Here is a 17,708-nt window from a genome sequence, read left to right as displayed (position 1 = left end):
GACCATACAGGTCTTTATCTGCCGCCATCTACTATATTACTATGTATGTATGAGCTCTTTATTTGAACTATCTACATGAGATTTCTTTGCGTTCCTTCAGACATGCCATTATGTCATGAGTCTTAAGGCTGTGGTTTTGCAAGCTACCTTAGCATAGGCTTGCACCAGTGTTTGGGAATGAGGGAGGATATACATAACATACATAGTAGATGACCGCAGAAAAAGACCTGCATGGTCCATCCAGTCTGCCCAACAAGATAACTCATATGTGCCATCTGCTTAGCCGAGACCCTGACCAAATCATAAAGAACATCCGCTAAATAAGCGAGCGCTGACTCCATCGGAGCAGCAGCCAAGGAACCAGAGGTTGAATTCTGATCTTGTTCCAGACTCTGTTGAAATCAAGCCAGAGAAGCTCTGGCCACAAACAGCAGCCTGTAAGGGCTCAAACAAGGGATTGTCCACTATCGGGGCCAGGCCAGATACCGGTGGCTGCCTCTCCGGGAACATGCAGTCCCAGTAATAGAAGGTGGCCTGTACTGTAGGCGGAAACCTATCCACCCTCCCTCTATGCTTACCCTCCAGCCACATTAAATGTCCTAACTTCCTGGAGCCCACTAAGGCTTGTTCAATGTCCACCCACAACTTGTGATCCTCCTTCCTGAACCAATCTACCGCCACCCGTGCTTGCGCTGCACAATAATACCAGAGCAGGTTGGGCACCCCAACCCTCCTGCGCATCTACTCTTATATAATAGGGCCCGAGGGAGACGTGGTCTTTTCTGGTTCCAAAGAAAGCGGATCAACATGTCCTGCAGACCCGAAATAAAAGCTCTAGGCAACCGCAAGGGGAGTACCTGAAACAGGTACAAAAAACAAGGCAAAATATTCATTTTGGCCCATGGACTGCCATCGGTCTAGATCTCTCTGCACCTCCCTCTTGAGTGCCGGGTAATTGACCGCATATAGCTCAGACAATTGGCCAGGAATCCTCACCCCAAGATAGTTCAATTCACTCCCCTCCCACTTAAAAAGAGAAGGATGACTTCAGAGTATCCATCAGGCTCGGCGGGATCCCTACTGCCAAGCCCATGGGCTTACTAGCATTTAGTTTGTAGCTAGATACCTGTGTATACTCCTCTATCACCCTCATTAGGTTGGGAAGCGAGACTAATGGGTTTGTTAAAGACAGGAGAACGTCATCTGCAAATAGTGCAATTTTATATTCCCGCTCTCCCACCCTGACTCCCGTAATATCGTCATTTCTCTAATCGCTTCTGCCAGGGGTTCCATCACCAGGGCGAACAGTAAAGGAGACAATGGGCACCCCTGTCGTGTTCCCCGCCCCAGCGTGAAGGCCTCAGAATTCCCTCCATTTACACAAACGCAGGCTCTCGGCACGGAATACAGCGCCTGAATCCAGGTTCTGTATTGTTGACCATTTCCCGCTCTATGCATTACCTTATTCAAGTAGCCCCAGTGGACCCAGTCAAACGCCTTTTCTGCGTCTAATCCCAGCAGTACCACTGGTTTAGCTTTTGTCTGAGCTGTATATATAAGATCTACCGTCCTCCGAATGTTATCCATGGCCTGACGTCCAGCTACAAAGCCCACCTGGTCCGGGTGAATTAAACTGGGGAGCACCTTCCCTAAGCGATTTGCCAGAACCTTTGCCAGTATTTTAACATCGGAATTAAGTATCGAAATCGGTCGATACGAGGAGCACTCAGTTTTATCTTTACCGGGTTTTGGTATCACAGCCACCCACGCCTCCATCATTGTCTTAGGAAGTGATACCCCTACTTTCACAGAGTTAAGAATCATCGTCAGATAAGGCGCCAGGTACCCCACATATGCCTTAAAACGTTAGTTCGCAAAACCATCTAGGCCTGGCACCCTACCCGACGGCAGTTCTTTTATAACCTTAATGACCTCGTCCACCACCGATTCCTCAAGCTCCCCTTTCTGTATCTCTGACAGTGTTGGTAAATCCCTGACTGCCAAATAGCCCTCTATCTCCCCGGTCTGTACAGCAGCATCCCCCTTGTATAGGGTCTCATAGTATTGGGCGAAGTATTCCCTGATCTGTGCGGACATTTGGACCACAGCCCCCTTAGCATTTTTCACTTTTAAAATATGCCTCTCTGCTCTCATCTTTCTCAACTTAGCAGCCAGCAGCCTACCCGATTTGTTAGTACACTAATAATAGTTCTGTTTTACCCTATCGTGGACAAATTTCAAACTGTCCTCATGCAGTGAAGCGATCTCCAACTTCACCTCTTGTAATTTACGATAATCAGTCACAGATCCAGATATCTTATATTTGGCCTCCAAAGCCCCAACCCTTTCTGTACATTGAAGCAATCTGGTTTTATGGGCCCTGGCTTTCTGACCTGCACATTTGATAAAGTACCCTCTCGATACGGCCTTAAAAGCGTCCCAGACCGTCCCCAGTACCGGCCCCGATTCCAGGTTAATCTCAAAATACTCTTTCAGGACTGGGACAAAGCCCTTTACAATTTCCGAGTCTTGTAGCAGACTGTTATTAAATGTCCATCGTTTGTCTCTCACCTCCTTCCTTAAGGAAGGAATAACAATCCAAGCCGGGGCATGGTCTGAAATAGTAGTTGGACCTATACCAGAATCTCCCCCCCCCCCCCCCCCCCGACATTGTTTTATCCAGAAAAATATAGTCCAATCTGGAGTAGGAGAGATGCACTGGGGAGTAATAGATGTAATCCCGCCCTCTGGCATGTCCCAGTCTCCATACATCATACAGACCCATTTCATCTACAAAGTTTTTCGGACCTCAAGATATTCTACAGTCCTGTGAAGCAGGCGGAGCTGATCTATCAAGCCCTGGTTGCATAGTAGCTTTAAAGTCCCTTGCCACCAACACCTCGCCTCGTGCAAAGGCCTGCAACTCTCTCAGGAGATGCAAGAAAAAAACGTTCCTGCCCCTCATTTGGTGCATAAATAGTAACTAAGGTGTATTCCTCCTGCTCCAACAGGACATGCAGAAAAATAAATCTCCCCATCTCTGTCCCTTTTCGAGTGCAATATCTGCACCTGAACATCTTTATGGAACATTATTGCCACCCCCCTCTTTTTTGCACCCTTCACGTCTGATGCACAAGCCACCTGTGGGTATTGTTTAGAAGATAACAGTCCTTCATATTTTCTTAAAAAGTGGGTTTCTTGTAAGAAAACCATGTGTGGCTTCATCAGACGCATTTCACACATTAAGGCGTACCTTTTGTATGGAGAGTTTAGACCCTTTATGTTATAAGTAACAAATTTAAGATCCACCATCTACCCATCTCTGATACAACCAAATTTTTTTTTAATTCTTTATTTAAGCTTTTACCAAACATAATTTTTATGAGTGATAATACACAAAAAAGAAATAATAAAGCATACAATGCAGAAAAACAATATTCATTATATAGATATTCCTTAGTAACGACCACAATAATCATAGATATGATCCAAGAAAGATTTAGAAAATGCCTTTGCTTAAATAAACATTTCACAAAGTTTAAATCAAATAGGTAGTTACGTTCCCAGGTGAGTTACTCAAAGCCTGCTATACAGCGTTGCATAAGTGACTAGACTTGTACATTGACCTCTTCTCTGCTTTTAAGGAAATCTTCCAATTGTTTTGGATCAAAAAACTGATATTGTTTAGACTGCAAAATTAATCTACAAATACAGGGAAATCTCAAAAGGAAATTTGCCCCAATTGCCAAAGCTCTTGGGCGCAACAACAGAAACATTTTGCGTCTTTTTTTGAGTGTCCCTGGACAAATCCGGGAAAACTCTCACTTTTGATCCCATAAATAACGAATCTAAGTGTCTTAACGAGAGTCTAAGGACTGCATCTCTATCCATTTCCAACGCAAAGGTTGCTAACAGTGTAGTTTTCTGTGTTATAACCTCAAGAGATGACTCCAGGAATGCGGTGAGGTTCATTGCACCTTGCCCTTGTAAATCCACTGATGTTCTAACATCAGTCTGTAAATAATAAGCTCTAGTTAAGGGGGGCAATGAATTCTCAGGCATGCCTAGGACTTCCAGTAGATATTTTTTAACCATCTGCGTTGGAGGAACCAGTGGGGACCTCAGAAAATTAATAAATCGCAATGTCAATCTCTTTGGTTCTCCAGGTATTCCAAGCGCCTCAAGGTAAAATTCTTGTCTTTTATCAAAATTTGATCCATAAGTTCAGTTTTCTCTAGTCTTTCAGACAGTTTTTTTTAACTTCAGATGCTTGGCTTTCACAAGATTTTAACTGAAACAGTGCAGTCTCTGACAAGGCCTTTATTGTCTCCATATTTCTCAGCATTAGATTTTGTAGTGCAGATTGGGTCTTTGAAGTCAAGTCCCAAAGTGACTCCAAAGTCACTACGGCAGGTTTCTCTATCTCTCCCATAATACAAGCCGGTAGGGGGGGCTTTAGAAGCTTGTTCCAGGATACTCACAGTCTTTGATGAGACAACAGGAGCAGCTGTTAACTCTGGTTCTTCCAAGCTTCCAGCTCCAGTTCTCCTCTCCCGCAAACTCCCTCCCTGCTCCTCTCGATCTCCTTCGTGGGCCAAGGCAGCAGGGCTTGCTGGGAAGTTCTCCCTTCCGGGTTGTGGGGGCGCCGTACGCTCGACGGGGACAACCAAACTTTTAATGGAAGACTCCTACCCTAACCAAGGTCCCCCCCTCCCCACCCTTCCTCCCTCCCCTCTATCCCCCTACTATACCCCCCTACTTGCTCTCCCCCAACCGCCAACCAGTGCCATTTAGCACTACTTAGGAGCAAGAAGAATGTGACCTCACTATCCGAACTTATAACAACAATACTGACTCCAACAAAATTAAATATAGCCCCCCAGTTCCCCCTCCCCGCAATCACATCCCCACCCCAAACATTTACATGCACTTATTTATCCCTCACCATCCAGCTTATTTAGTCTCTCGTAACTCCTCTCCCACCCTAGTCACTGTACTTAACCCCCTGGAGGGCTAGTCATCCCAGGTCCTGTACTCTCACCAACCAGTTCAGCCCAACAGTCTCTCAGGTCTTGGATCTAGCACTCTTGGTCTCTTTCTCCACTCGTTGCCATCTCTGGAGCCGGGCTTTCGTGGAAGGCGTTATCTCCACTGGCAGAGCCGCCGTCGGCGCCAACCCTGCTGCATGCAGTCTTTTCCACGCTTCTCTCACATTGCGGCATCTCTACTGCTCCCCATTGAGCTCGAAGCATAAGGCAAACGGGAAGGCCCACCTGTAGGGCCTCTTTTCTTTGGTCAGGATCTCAATGACCGGTTTCATGGCTCTCCTCTGACTCAACGTGAACAAAGAAAGGTCCTGGTAGATTGCTACACGTGCCCCATTGAACTCCAGGCTAGGGGTCTGTCGGGCTTTTTGCCAGATCTGGTCTTTGCAGACATAGTAAACTGTACTATAATGTCTCGCAGCCTGTTTTCTCTGACTTTGCCCAGTGCACGATGGGCTCTGTCAATGCCCATCTCCAGTGAATCGAATTCAGCTCCCATCAGCTGTGTATACAGGGCTTGCACCACTGTCGGTATATCTTCTCTGTCTCCATTTTCCTGGACTCCTCGGAACCGGAGGTTTTGTCTTCGCCCCCGATTCTCAAGGTCATCCAGCTTGTATTGAAATTCCTCCGCCTGTTCTCCCAGTTTTTTTAGAAGCCTGTCCACTTCATCGTTTTTCTCCTGCTGCTCGTCTGCTCGCTCTTCTAAGGCCTCCACCCTGCCTCCCAGCTCTCTCAGGTCCGCACTTATGGCTTCCACGTGTTCCAGGATCTCCTCCTTTGAGGCTAGGATTTCGGCCCTGATCACTTCCAGGCATTTAGTGAGGTCTTGCGGCAGAGCTTGCGTGAGGGCAGAGTCTCGACGCTTCTCGCGGGAGGAAGTCGATCCCGATTCCGACGGCCTTCATGGTTTCAGGGATTCACGGCGTGCAGGGCCACGCTCCATCTGTCTCGCTGACAGTCGCTCACTTTCCCATTGCGGCGCTCCGCTCTTTTTACTCATCCTGCGAACTTGGGACTATCGCTTCTAATTTACAGCCCTTTCGTGCTCTAGGAGAGGGTTTTCAACGCGGATTGCACCTAATTGCTGGCGGGATGGTGCGGAGCTCCGGGACTAGTCTGCCATTCGGCTTCGTGACGTCACTTCCTCTGGATTTTGTTTTATTAATGCACAATGCCTTTCTTCTGAAGAAGTCAGGAGCTTCTCTTTAGGCAGCCCAGTCTCTTCCTCAGCAAACTTCGGTTGCTGCAGCCTCTCAGTCTTTCCTGCCAAAACGTCCCGAGGTGGAGAATTTGGATCCCGAGGAGCTATCTGAGACAGATGGCCTGGTTTTGTCTCTGGGCTCTCCCTCAGAATCATTGGATTTGGCAGATGAGGTCACCCTGCCTGCCTTCTGAGGAGGGGGATGACCCGACAGCTGCACGCCTTTTTCACTGGGAAGAGCTTCCCTCCCTGATTATTAGGGCTTTTGAGGTTTTGGCCATTTCACCCCCTGAATCGTCAGGGGGAACAGGTCTGGTGCTCTCTATTATGTCTGGCACCAAATGCCCACCTTGTTCCTTTCATGTGCAGGAGGCCATGAAAATCCTTATTTCGGCGCAGTGGGATACGCCGGACAGTGGGCTTAAGGTTGCTTAGAGCTATGTCACGTCTTTACGTGCTGCCTGCTGCTCACTTAGATTTGCTGAAGGTTCCTACGGTGGATTCATTAATCACAGCGGTCACTAAGAAAACCACTCTCCCTGTGGAGGGTGGCACGGCGCTCATAGACCCTCAGGATCGTAAGTTGGATACTTGCTTGAAGCTGTTCTTTGAAGTAGTGGCCCTTTCCCTGCAAACTTCAGTTTGTGGCTCCTATACGGCGCGGGCATGCTTATCGTGGGTACAGAAAGCCTCCTCTCCGGAGGACCTCATGGCTGTTTTGCCGGACTTAAAGTCCGGTTTAGCCTTCCTTGCGGATCTTCTTTATGATCTTTTGAGGGCTTCAGCGAAGGAGGTTTCCCTAGAGGTCACTGCACGTCGCTGGCTGTGGTTGCGGCATTGGGCTGCAGACGTGGCCTCTAAGTCACAGCTGGCAAGGCTTCCTTTTAGGGGAAAGCTGTTGTTTGGGACAGACCTAGAACAGATTGTGAAGGACCTCGGTGACTCTAAGGCCAGCGCCTCCCGGAGGACAGATCCAAATTTGTGTGACCGGCGGGACCTAGACCTAAGTTTAGGGATACACGTCGATACCATCTAGGTTGCAGGGCCTCTTTTCAGAGAGCATGGTCTTCTCAGAGACCTCAGCCCTTTCAAGGTGACAGGCGGGCCTTCCTTTCTGGTAACAGAAACCAGCCCGCAACCAGGTCCGCCCAATGATGGGGCCCTGGTCCATCTCCAGTACTGGCAGGCTGTCCCTATTCTTGATGGACTGGACCAGGGTACCATCCAACGGATGGGTCTTGGAGATTATCAGAGACGGCTACAAGTTGGAATTGGCTCGTCCGATAGTAGACTCGTTTCTGGAATCTCCTTGCAAATCTCCCGCCAATGTTTGTGTCACCCTCCTCAACTTACAACGACTGGGAGCCGTCCAGCCTGTACCCCCAGCAGAAAGAATGTTCGGTCGATACTCCATTTATTTTGTGGTGCCAAAAAAGGGCGGTTCTTTGCAACCCGTCCTAGATCTCAAGTGCGTCAACAGGTCCATATGGGTTCAGCATTTCCGCATGGAAACCCTCCACTTGGTGATCGCAGCAGTACAGCCAGGGGAGTTTTTGATGTCTCTCGATCTCAAAGAGGCCTATTTACACATTCCAATTTGGCCTCCCCACAGGTGTTTTCTTCACTTTGCAGTGCTCGGTCGTCATTTTCAATTCAAAGCGATGCCCTTCGGATGACGGGAGGCGGAGCTTTGGCAGAGAAGAGAGAAAGGAACAGGAAGGGAGGGGGACCGGGGCTGCTAAAATTAAGATTTTGGGGCTGCTAAAATTTCGTGCGGGGGGGGGGGGGGGCAAGGCCGTCCATACAGGATGCTCCTGATGAGCGCCCTTGCCCCCTCCCGATCCTATTTCAATTTTTGTTTTTAGTTTTCTATGGATGCAGGGGAAAACCCTAGGAAGTACTGCGGTAGCGTTTTTATTTAATCTCACTTTTAAACATGCCAGCTTGGATTTGCATGCTGCAGGGGGAGCGGGGAGTAGCGGCGTGTCTGACAGCTCAGGCCTTAAGGACAGCTCTGACTACACGTAAAATATATCGCGGTAAATGATTCGGTGCAATCATCGATATGGTTAGTGCATCCCGAATCGTCCACATTACAATGGTAGTTACTCTTTTGTATTCCGTTTTCGTTAGCTGCTGGCTTCGTCGGAAAAAGGCCTTTAATGCATGCAACAGTTAGGAATTTCCTTCGTTAAAGGGTTGTTAGAGGGTCGTTAAGGTTTAGTGCATCTGGCCCTCAGTATGGATTCCGTTTGATGTATAGTACTGAGACAGTTGTGGGCTGTTTGATTAATTACATCCGCTCTCTCATGCGTGAAGGGAAACAGGCACTCCTACTTCAATTCAATCTTTCATGTGCCTTTGATCTTGTAGATTATGGCATTATGTTGATGACATTGGCAGATATAGCAATAACTGGTAAGGTTTTCATCTGGTTTCATGGTTTTTAACCAGTACATCGTATAAAGTAAACATGAATAACAGTCTTTCTGAGGGCTGGAAAATCCCTTGTGGTGTTCCTCAAGGATCCCCTCTGTCTCCACTTCTTTTCAATGTATTTTTGTATACACTGGTGTTTGAATTTGAGAAACATGGTTATACATCTTATATCTATGTAGATGATATTTCAATTCTAATTCCTTTTAGTAGCTGGTCTGAATCAGAGCGTAAACACAACACTTCAACAATTTAAAACTGACCTGAAAACTTTTCTTTTTCAAGATGCCTATAGATAGGGTCTAGACATCTATAATTAAGGCCATCCCACACTCTGAGGTGAACCCGGATAACAGCTTTTCCCTTCCCCTTGTAACTACCCTTGCTTTCCTATCAATATTGTAGTTTAACGCTCTCTCCTTTTGTGTCAAGTCTCAGCTCCCCATCTCTAGTTTCCTCTTTCTTACTTTTAGTATGTAAGCCACCTAGATGTACTTGCAAGGGGCAGGCTAGTATCCCCTCAATAAACTTGAAACTTGAATATATACAAGCAGGACTGAAACTGATAGAAGCCTAGATGTTAAAACACAAATTGAAGTTAAATTCAGATAAAACAGTTTACATGTTTTGGAAATTCATTCAATTTAATACCTTCAGTAATAACTGTGGACCAGAAAGATTATGAATTTTCATATTGTATTAAAATTTTAGGGATACCTTTAGACAATGCATTAACATTAGAAACCCAAATAAATTGTTTAATTAGGAAAACATTTGTACTCTTTAGGAAATAGACAAATACGTAAATACTTTTGGGGAGGATCAGTTTAAAATAATGATTGTCAATTATTTTGAGTCAACTGGACTATTGTAATATTATATATTTAGGATGTTCAAAACAACTATTAAAAAGGCTCCAAACTATTCAAAACAACGGCACTTCATTTAATTTTCTTATTGAAGAAATTTGACAATTTTTCTCAATATTATATTGTTGCACTATCTACTGATAGGTGCCAGAATTTTGTTTGAATTGTCGTGTTTTATCTATAAGACCTTTTATGGCCTGGTTTCATCTTACTTTAATGGACATTTTCAGTTAGCAAAAAATAACAGGGACTCTAGGAAAGGGTATGATAATTTTTCTCCGAGGACAAGCAGGCTGCTTGTTCTCACTGATGGGTTGACGTCCTCGGCAGCCCCCTCCATCGGAAAGTTTACTAGCAAAGGCCTTTGCTAGTCCTCGCGCGCCCATGCGCACTGCGCATGCGCAGCCGTCTTCCCGCCCGAAACCGGCTCGAGCCGGCCAGTCCAGTCTTCTTTCGTCCGCGCTCGGTACGGTTGTGTTACACCGTTCGTGCCCCAGAGAGTCGACCTCGTGCGTCCTTTTCGACGTGTTTTTCTCTTCAACTTTTCAGCAAAAAGTTCGGGAAGCGCTCCGGAAGTGTTCCGGAAGACCCTTTCGGGTTTTCTGCCCTTCCCGTATTCTTCAGTTTTTTGCCCCGTAAGTTTTCTTTCGTTGTCGGGGTAGGCCTTTTTTGGCCTCGGTCGAGATTTTTTCTCCCTCTAAATTTTGGTGCTTCAATTTTCGCCATTTCGGCTTTTGATTTCGCCGGCGTGATTTTTCCGCCCATGACATCGAAGCCTTCCAGCGGCTTCAAGAAGTGCACCCAGTGCGCCCGGGTAATCTCGCTCACTGATAGGCACTCTGCGTGTCTTCAGTGTCTAGGGGCCCAGCACCGCCCTCAGAACTGCAGTCTGTGTTCCCTGTTACAAAGGCGGACTCAGGTAGCGAGACTAGCCCAGTGGAACGTTTTGTTCTCGGGCTTTTCGTCGGCATCGGCACCGGAGGCATCGAGTGCATCGACGTCGTCAGCGTCCGAACCTTCTCCCTTGGCTGCCGCTCCATCGACTGCATCGAGGCATCGGACCTCTGCATCGGCGCCGAGGCATCGGGCGACTGCATCGACGTCGGTGGTACCGAAACTTCAGTCTGCTGATGTCGTCGGACGGAGGTGCATCGTCAGGAGTGCAGGTGAGGGCTGTCCATTCCCCTGCTGGTGGCGGTGAGCCTTCGGGTGGGTCTCCTCCTACCCTGAGGGCTCCTGCGGTACAGCCCCCCCGGGATCGACCCTCTTCGGTCTCGGCCCCGAGGAAGCGACGGATGGATTCTACGTCCTCCTCGTCGGTGCCGGGGAGCTCCGGTGACATGCTTCGGAAGAAGTCGAAGAAGCATCGACACCGGTCTCCTCCCCATGTCGGCACCGAGAGCTCTGGGTCGCCGAGGGATTCGGCACCCAGTAGGCATCGGCACCGAGAGGACCGCTCACCCTCTGTTCAGGAGGTGTCGATGCGCTCCACTCTGGACAGCCCGGAACAGCCTCCTCGCCCGGAACAGGTTCTGACGTCGACGCCTGCATCGACCTCTCAGCCTTTTTCTGCAGCCACTCTAAACGAGAGCCTCCGGGCCGTTCTCCCAGAGATTCTGGGAGAGCTGTTGCGCCCTACCCCTCCGGTACCGGCGGTGCTTGCGCCTCCGGTACCGTCGAGCGCGGCGCCGGCTGGCCCATCGCCCAGGTTGAGGTCCCCGACGTCGGTACCGCGTGCGGTGCCGACCGCGGCCACCTCCCAGGAAGGCTCCCCGACTACATCGGCGGAGGGAGCTTCGCCGATACGGGCGAGGGAATCTACCTCTCGACGCCCCCACCGTGGACGGGGTTCCACCGAGTCGAGCAGGGCGAGGTTGCAGACACAGGTTCGTGAACTTGTGTCTGACACCGAGGGTGAGGCCTCGTGGGAGGAAGAGGAAGATCCCAGATATTTCTCTGACGAGGAGTCTGAGGGTCTTCCGTCTGATCCCACCCCCTCTCCTGAAAGACAGCTTTCTCCTCCCGAGAGTCTGTCTTTTGCTTCCTTTGTCCGGGAGATGTCTACGGCCATCCCCTTCCCGGTGGTTGTGGAGGACGAGCCCAGGGCTGAAATGTTTGAGCTCCTGGACTATCCTTCTCCACCTAAGGAAGCGTCCACTGTTCCCTTGCACCATGTCCTGAAAAAGACATTGCTTGCGAACTGGACCAAGCCGCTAACTAATCCCCACATTCCCAAGAAGATTGAGTCCCAGTACCGGATCCATGGGGACCCAGAGCTGATGCGCACTCAGTTGCCTCATGACTCTGGAGTTGTGGATCTGGCCCTAAAGAAGGCTCAGAGTTCTAGGGAGCATGCTTCGGCGCCCCCGGGCAAAGACCCTAGAACCTTAGACTCCTTTGGGAGGAAGGCCTACCATTCTTCTATGCTCGTGGCCAAAATCCAGTCTTACCAGCTCTACACGAGCATACACATGCGGAACAATGTGCGGCAGTTGGCGGGCTTGGTTGATGCTCTTCCCCCTGAGCAAGCCAAGCCTTTTCAGGAGGTGGTCAGGCAGCTGAAGGCGTGCAGAAAATTCCTGGCCAGAGGAGTTTATGACACTTTTGATGTTGCGTCCAGGGCCGCTGCTCAGGGTGTGGTGATGCGCAGGCTCTCATGGCTGCGTGCCGCCGACCTGGAGAATAGACTCCAGCAGCGGATTGCGGACTCGCCTTGCCGTGCGGACAACATTTTTGGGGAAAAAGTCGAGCAGGTGGTAGAGTCTCTCCACCAGCGGGACACCGCATTCGACAAGTTCTCCCGCCGGCAGCCTTCAGCTTCTACCTCTACAGGTAGACGATTTTTCGGGGGAAGGAAGACTGTTCCCTATACTTCTGGTAAGCGTAGGTACAATCCTCCTTCCCGACAGCCTGCGGCCCAGGCTAAGCCCCAGCGCGCTCGCTCTCGTCAGCAGCGTGCGCCTCAGCAAGGCCCTGCGGCTCCCCAGCAAAAGCAAGGGGCGAGCTTTTGACTGGCTCCAGCAGAGCATAGCCGACATCCAAGTGTCAGTGCCGGGCGACCTGCCAGTCGGAGGGAGGTTAAAAGCTTTTCACCAAAGGTGGCCTCTCATAACCTCCGATCAGTGGGTTCTGCAAATAGTCCGGCAAGGATACACCCTCAATTTGGCCTCAAAACCTCCAAATTGTCCTCCGGGAACTCAGTCCTACAGCTTCCAGCACAAGCAGGTACTTGCAGAGGAACTCTCCGCCCTTCTCAGCGCCAATGCGGTCGAGCCCGTGCCATCCGGGCAAGAAGGGCTGGGATTCTATTCCAGGTACTTCCTTGTGGAAAAGAAAACAGGGGGGATGCGTCCCATCCTAGACCTAAGGGCCCTGAACAAATATCTCGTAAAAGAAAAGTTCATGATGCTTTCCCTGGGCACCCTTCTCCCCATGATTCAGCAAAACGATTGGCTATGCTCTCTGGACTTGAAGGATGCCTACACTCACATCCCGATACTGCCAGCTCACAGACAGTATCTGCGATTTCAGTTGGGCGCACGCCACTTCCAGTACTGTGTGCTACCCTTTGGGCTCGCCTCTGCGCCCAGGGTGTTCACAAAGTGCCTAGCTGTGGTAGCAGCGGCGCTTCGCAGGCTGGGGGTGCACGTGTTCCCATATCTCGACGATTGGCTGGTGAAGAACACATCCGAGGCAGGAGCCCTGCAGTCCATGCAGATGACTATTCGCCTCCTGGAGCTACTAGGGTTTGTGATAAATTACCCAAAGTCCCATCTTCTACCAGTGCAGAAACTCGAATTCATAGGAGCTCTGCTGGATTCTCGGACGGCTCGTGCCTATCTCCCAGAGGCGAGAGCCAACAACTTGTTGTCCCTCGTCTCGCGGGTGCGAGCGTCCCAGCAGATCACAGCTCGGCAGATGTTGAGATTGCTGGGCCACATGGCCTCCACAGTTCATGTGACTCCCATGGCCCGCCTTCACATGAGATCTGCTCAATGGACCCTAGCTTCTCAGTGGTTTCAGGCTGCTGGGGATCTAGAAGACGTGATCCACCTGTCCACGAGTTTTCTCGAATCCCTGTACTGGTGGACGGTTTGGTCCAATTTGACTCTGGGACGTCCCTTCCAAATTCCTCAGCCACAAAAAGTGCTGACAACGGATGCGTCTCTCCTGGGATGGGGAGGTCATGTCGATGGGCTTCACACCCAAGGAAGCTGGTCCCTCCAGGAACGCGATCTACAGATCAATCTTCTGGAGTTGCGAGCGATCTGGAACGCTCTGAAGGCTTTCAGAGATCGGCTGTCCCACCAAATTATCCAAATTCAGACAGACAACCAGGTTGCCATGTACTATGTCAACAAGCAGGGGGGCACCGGATCTCGCCCCCTGTGTCAGGAAGCCGTCAGCATGTGGCTCTGGGCTCGCCGGAACGGCATGGTGCTCCAAGCCACATATCTGGCAGGCGTAAACAACAGTCTGGCCGACAGGTTGAGCAGGATTATGCAACCTCACGAGTGGTCGCTCAATTCCCGAGTGGTGCGTCAGATCTTCCAAGAGTGGGGCACCCCCTTGGTGGATCTCTTTGCATCTCGAGCCAACCACAAAGTCCCTCAGTTCTGTTCCAGGCTTCAGGCCCACGGCAGACTGGCATCGGATGCCTTCCTCCTGGATTGGGGGGAGGGCCTGCTGTATGCTTATCCTCCCATTCCTCTGGTGGGGAAGACTTTGTTGAAACTCAAGCAAGACCGAGGCACCATGATTCTGATTGCTCCTTTTTGGCCGCGTCAGATCTGGTTCCCTCTTCTTCTGGAGTTATCCTCCGCAGAACCGTGGAGATTGGAGTGTTTTCCGACCCTCATCACGCAGGACGAAGGGGCTCTTCTGCATCCCAACCTCCAGTCTCTGGCTCTCACGGCCTGGATGTTGAGGGTGTAGACTTTGCCTCTTTGGGTCTGTCAGAGGGTGTCTCCCGCATCTTGCTTGCTTCCAGGAAAGACTCCACTAAGAGAAGTTACTTCTTTCATTGGAGGAGGTTTGCCGTCTGGTGTGACAGCAAGGCCCTAGATCCTCGCTCTTGTCCTACACAGACCCTGCTTGAATACCTTCTGCACTTGTCTGAGTCTGGTCTCAAGACTAACTCTGTAAGGGTTCATCTTAGTGCAATCAGTGCTTACCATTACCGTGTGGAAGGTAAGCCGATCTCAGGACAGCCTTTAGTTGTTCGCTTCATGAGAGGCTTGCTGTTGTCAAAGCCCCCTGTCAAGCCTCCTACAGTGTCATGGGATCTCAATGTCGTTCTCACCCAGCTGATGAAACCTCCTTTTGAGCCACTGAATTCCTGCCATCTGAAGTACTTGACCTGGAAGGTCATTTTCTTGGTGGCAGTTACTTCAGCTCGTAGAGTCAGTGAGCTTCAGGCCCTGGTAGCCCAGGCCCCTTACACCAAATTTCATCATAACAGAGTAGTCCTCCGCACTCACCCTAAGTTCTTGCCAAAGGTCGTGTCGGAGTTCCATCTGAACCAGTCAATTGTCTTGCCAACATTTTTTCCCCGTCCTCATTCCTGCCCTGCTGAACGTCAGCTGCACACATTGGACTGCAAGAGAGCATTGGCCTTCTATCTGGAGCGGACACAGCCCCACAGACAGTCCGCCCAATTGTTTGTTTCTTTTGATCCCAATAGGAGGGGAGTGGCTGTAGGGAAACGCACCATATCCAATTGGCTAGCAGATTGCATTTCCTTCACTTACGCCCAGGCGGGGCTGGCTCTTGAGGGTCATGTCACGGCTCATAATGTTAGAGCCATGGCTGCGTCGGTAGCCCACTTGAAGTCAGCCTCCATTGAAGAAATTTGCAAAGCTGCGACGTGGTCATCTGTCCACACATTCACATCTCATTACTGCCTGCAGCAGGATACCCGACGCGACAGTCGGTTCGGGCAGTCAGTTCTTCAGAACCTGTTTGGGCTTTAGGATCCAACTCCACCCCCCGAGGGCCCTGTTTGTTCTGTTCCAGGCTGCACTCTCAGTTAGTTGGTAAATTTTTTAGGTCAATCTCAGTTATGTCCTCGCCGTTGCGAGGCCCAATTGACCATGCTTGTTGTTTTGAGTGAGCCTGGGGGCTAGGGATACCCCATCAGTGAGAACAAGCAGCCTGCTTGTCCTCGGAGAAAGCGAATGCTACATACCTGTAGAAGGTATTCTCCGAGGACAGCAGGCTGATTGTTCTCACAAACCCGCCCGCCTCCCCTTTGGAGTTGTGTCTTCCCTTGAACTGTATTGTCTTGCTACATACTGGACTGGCCGGCTCGAGCCGGTTTCGGGCGGGAAGACGGCTGCGCATGCGCAGTGCGCATGGGCGCGCGAGGACTAGCAAAGGCCTTTGCTAGTAAACTTTCCGATGGAGGGGGCTGCCGAGGACGTCAACCCATCAGTGAGAACAATCAGCCTGCTGTCCTCGGAGAATACCTTCTACAGGTATGTAGCATTCGCTTTTTCTTTTCCCTCCCCTAGAGGTATAAAAAGGTTGAATCTTTGAACATTTGTTATATTTACAAGCAGCTAGGTTCGGAAAAGAAATTTCAACTATAATTAGACAATAATATTAAAATGTTTTTATTCAGGAAGTATGTACTGAATTCAGTACAGTGTTAATTAGATAGTTGAAGATTAGGATATTTTTTTTATTCTGTAAACTGCTCTGAATGTTAAGTGGATAGTGAGGTAGGAAATATTTTTATAGTTTGAGTATTAACCAGTATCTTATTTTGTAAACTACTCTGAACTGGAAGGCTAGAGAATGTAATAAGTTTTGTTATTATTGTTACACATGTAAATGTGGGAAACATGTCCTGCCCAGGGGCGTAGCCAGACTTCGGCGGGAGGGGGGTCCAGAGCCTGAGGAGAAAGGGCACATTTTACCCCCGCCGCCGACCCTCTCGACCCCCTCCTGCCGTCGCCATCAGCTACCTTTGCAGGACGTCAGACTCACAGAAACAGAACGAAGCCTTGCGCTGGAAGAAGAGGACCTTAGCTGGCAGGGGTTGGGGTCCTCCGCCAGCAAAGGTAGCCGATGGCGACGGCGGGTTGGCGGCGGGAGGAGGGGATTGAGAGGGTCGTCGGCAGGGGGGACCAGGGCCCAGGCCCTGTGGCCCCACGTAGCTACGACACTGGTCCCGCTCATGCACCTTCCTCTGCATGTGTGTGACTGTCAAAGCTATGTGCATAAGTGCTAGTGTTCTATAACTTATGCGTGCACCTGGCACATAAATTTAGGCACTAAGGGGTCCTTTTCCAAAAGCGCACTAGCATTTTTAGCGCATACTAAATGCTAGAGATGCCCATAGGAATAAATGGGCATCTCTAGCATTTAGTGCACACTTATTTTTAGCACACTTTAAAAACACTAGCACACCTTTGTAAAAGGACCCCTAAGTTATTGAATGAGTGGGTATATGTGTGATTCAAAATCATATCTATCTATCTATCTATCTCTATATATTGCTGTTACTGTTGCTTTTGAGTAAAGATAATTTTTTTCTAATGGCTGTTGTTTTTATTAATCTTATGGTCACACTTCAGTTTGAACTTGGATTTGTACCATTGCATCATTTCTTTTCAGCCTCGGAATGGCATATAAAGTTCCAAATACAGACAGTAACATTTATTAATTGTTATTCAAAAGCTTTGTTATTACTAAAGCCATAATATGTGGGTCAGTATTGAAGCTGATGGCATTTTTATAAACACTGACTACCACTGGCTAATTTGCACCTGGCCATTCAGTGCCAGACATATTCAGGGGCTGGCACTGAATATTCATAACAGCAGGGCCGTAGAGAGACTAGGCCGGGCCCAGGGCAAAGCCGCCCCACCTCCACCCCCCACCCCCGCCGCTGCAGTCACCTGCCTTCCTCCTCGCCTCCGGGCCCCCTGCATTTGAAGCGGCAGTCGCAGATCGCCTCTCTTTGGGCCTTCCATCACTGTGACCCGCCCTCATCTGATGTAACTTCCGGTTTCCTTGAGGGTGGGTCACAGGGAGGGAAGGCCTGAAGGGAGGCGATCTGTGACTGCTGCTTCGAATGCAGGGGGCCCGGAGCTGAGGAAGGCAGGTGAGACCAGGGACTGCAGTGCCGGTGGCCTGACCCCGGTGCCG

At 49.8% G+C, this 17,708-nt stretch overlaps 1 protein-coding gene across 1 annotated transcript in view; it reads left to right on the top strand.

Moving 5' to 3' along the window:
- Nucleotides 1-17,708, top strand: part of KCTD19 (potassium channel tetramerization domain containing 19) — a 580,310-nt gene that overhangs the window by 158,518 nt on the left and 404,084 nt on the right. The window lies entirely within an intron of this gene.

The sequence above is a fragment of the Microcaecilia unicolor genome, chromosome 5, assembly GCF_901765095.1.
Source record: "Microcaecilia unicolor chromosome 5, aMicUni1.1, whole genome shotgun sequence".
Lineage (NCBI taxonomy): Eukaryota > Metazoa > Chordata > Amphibia > Gymnophiona > Siphonopidae > Microcaecilia > Microcaecilia unicolor.
The sequence above is the reverse complement of the archived record's forward strand: the minus strand, read 5'-3'. Positions and strand labels throughout refer to the sequence as shown.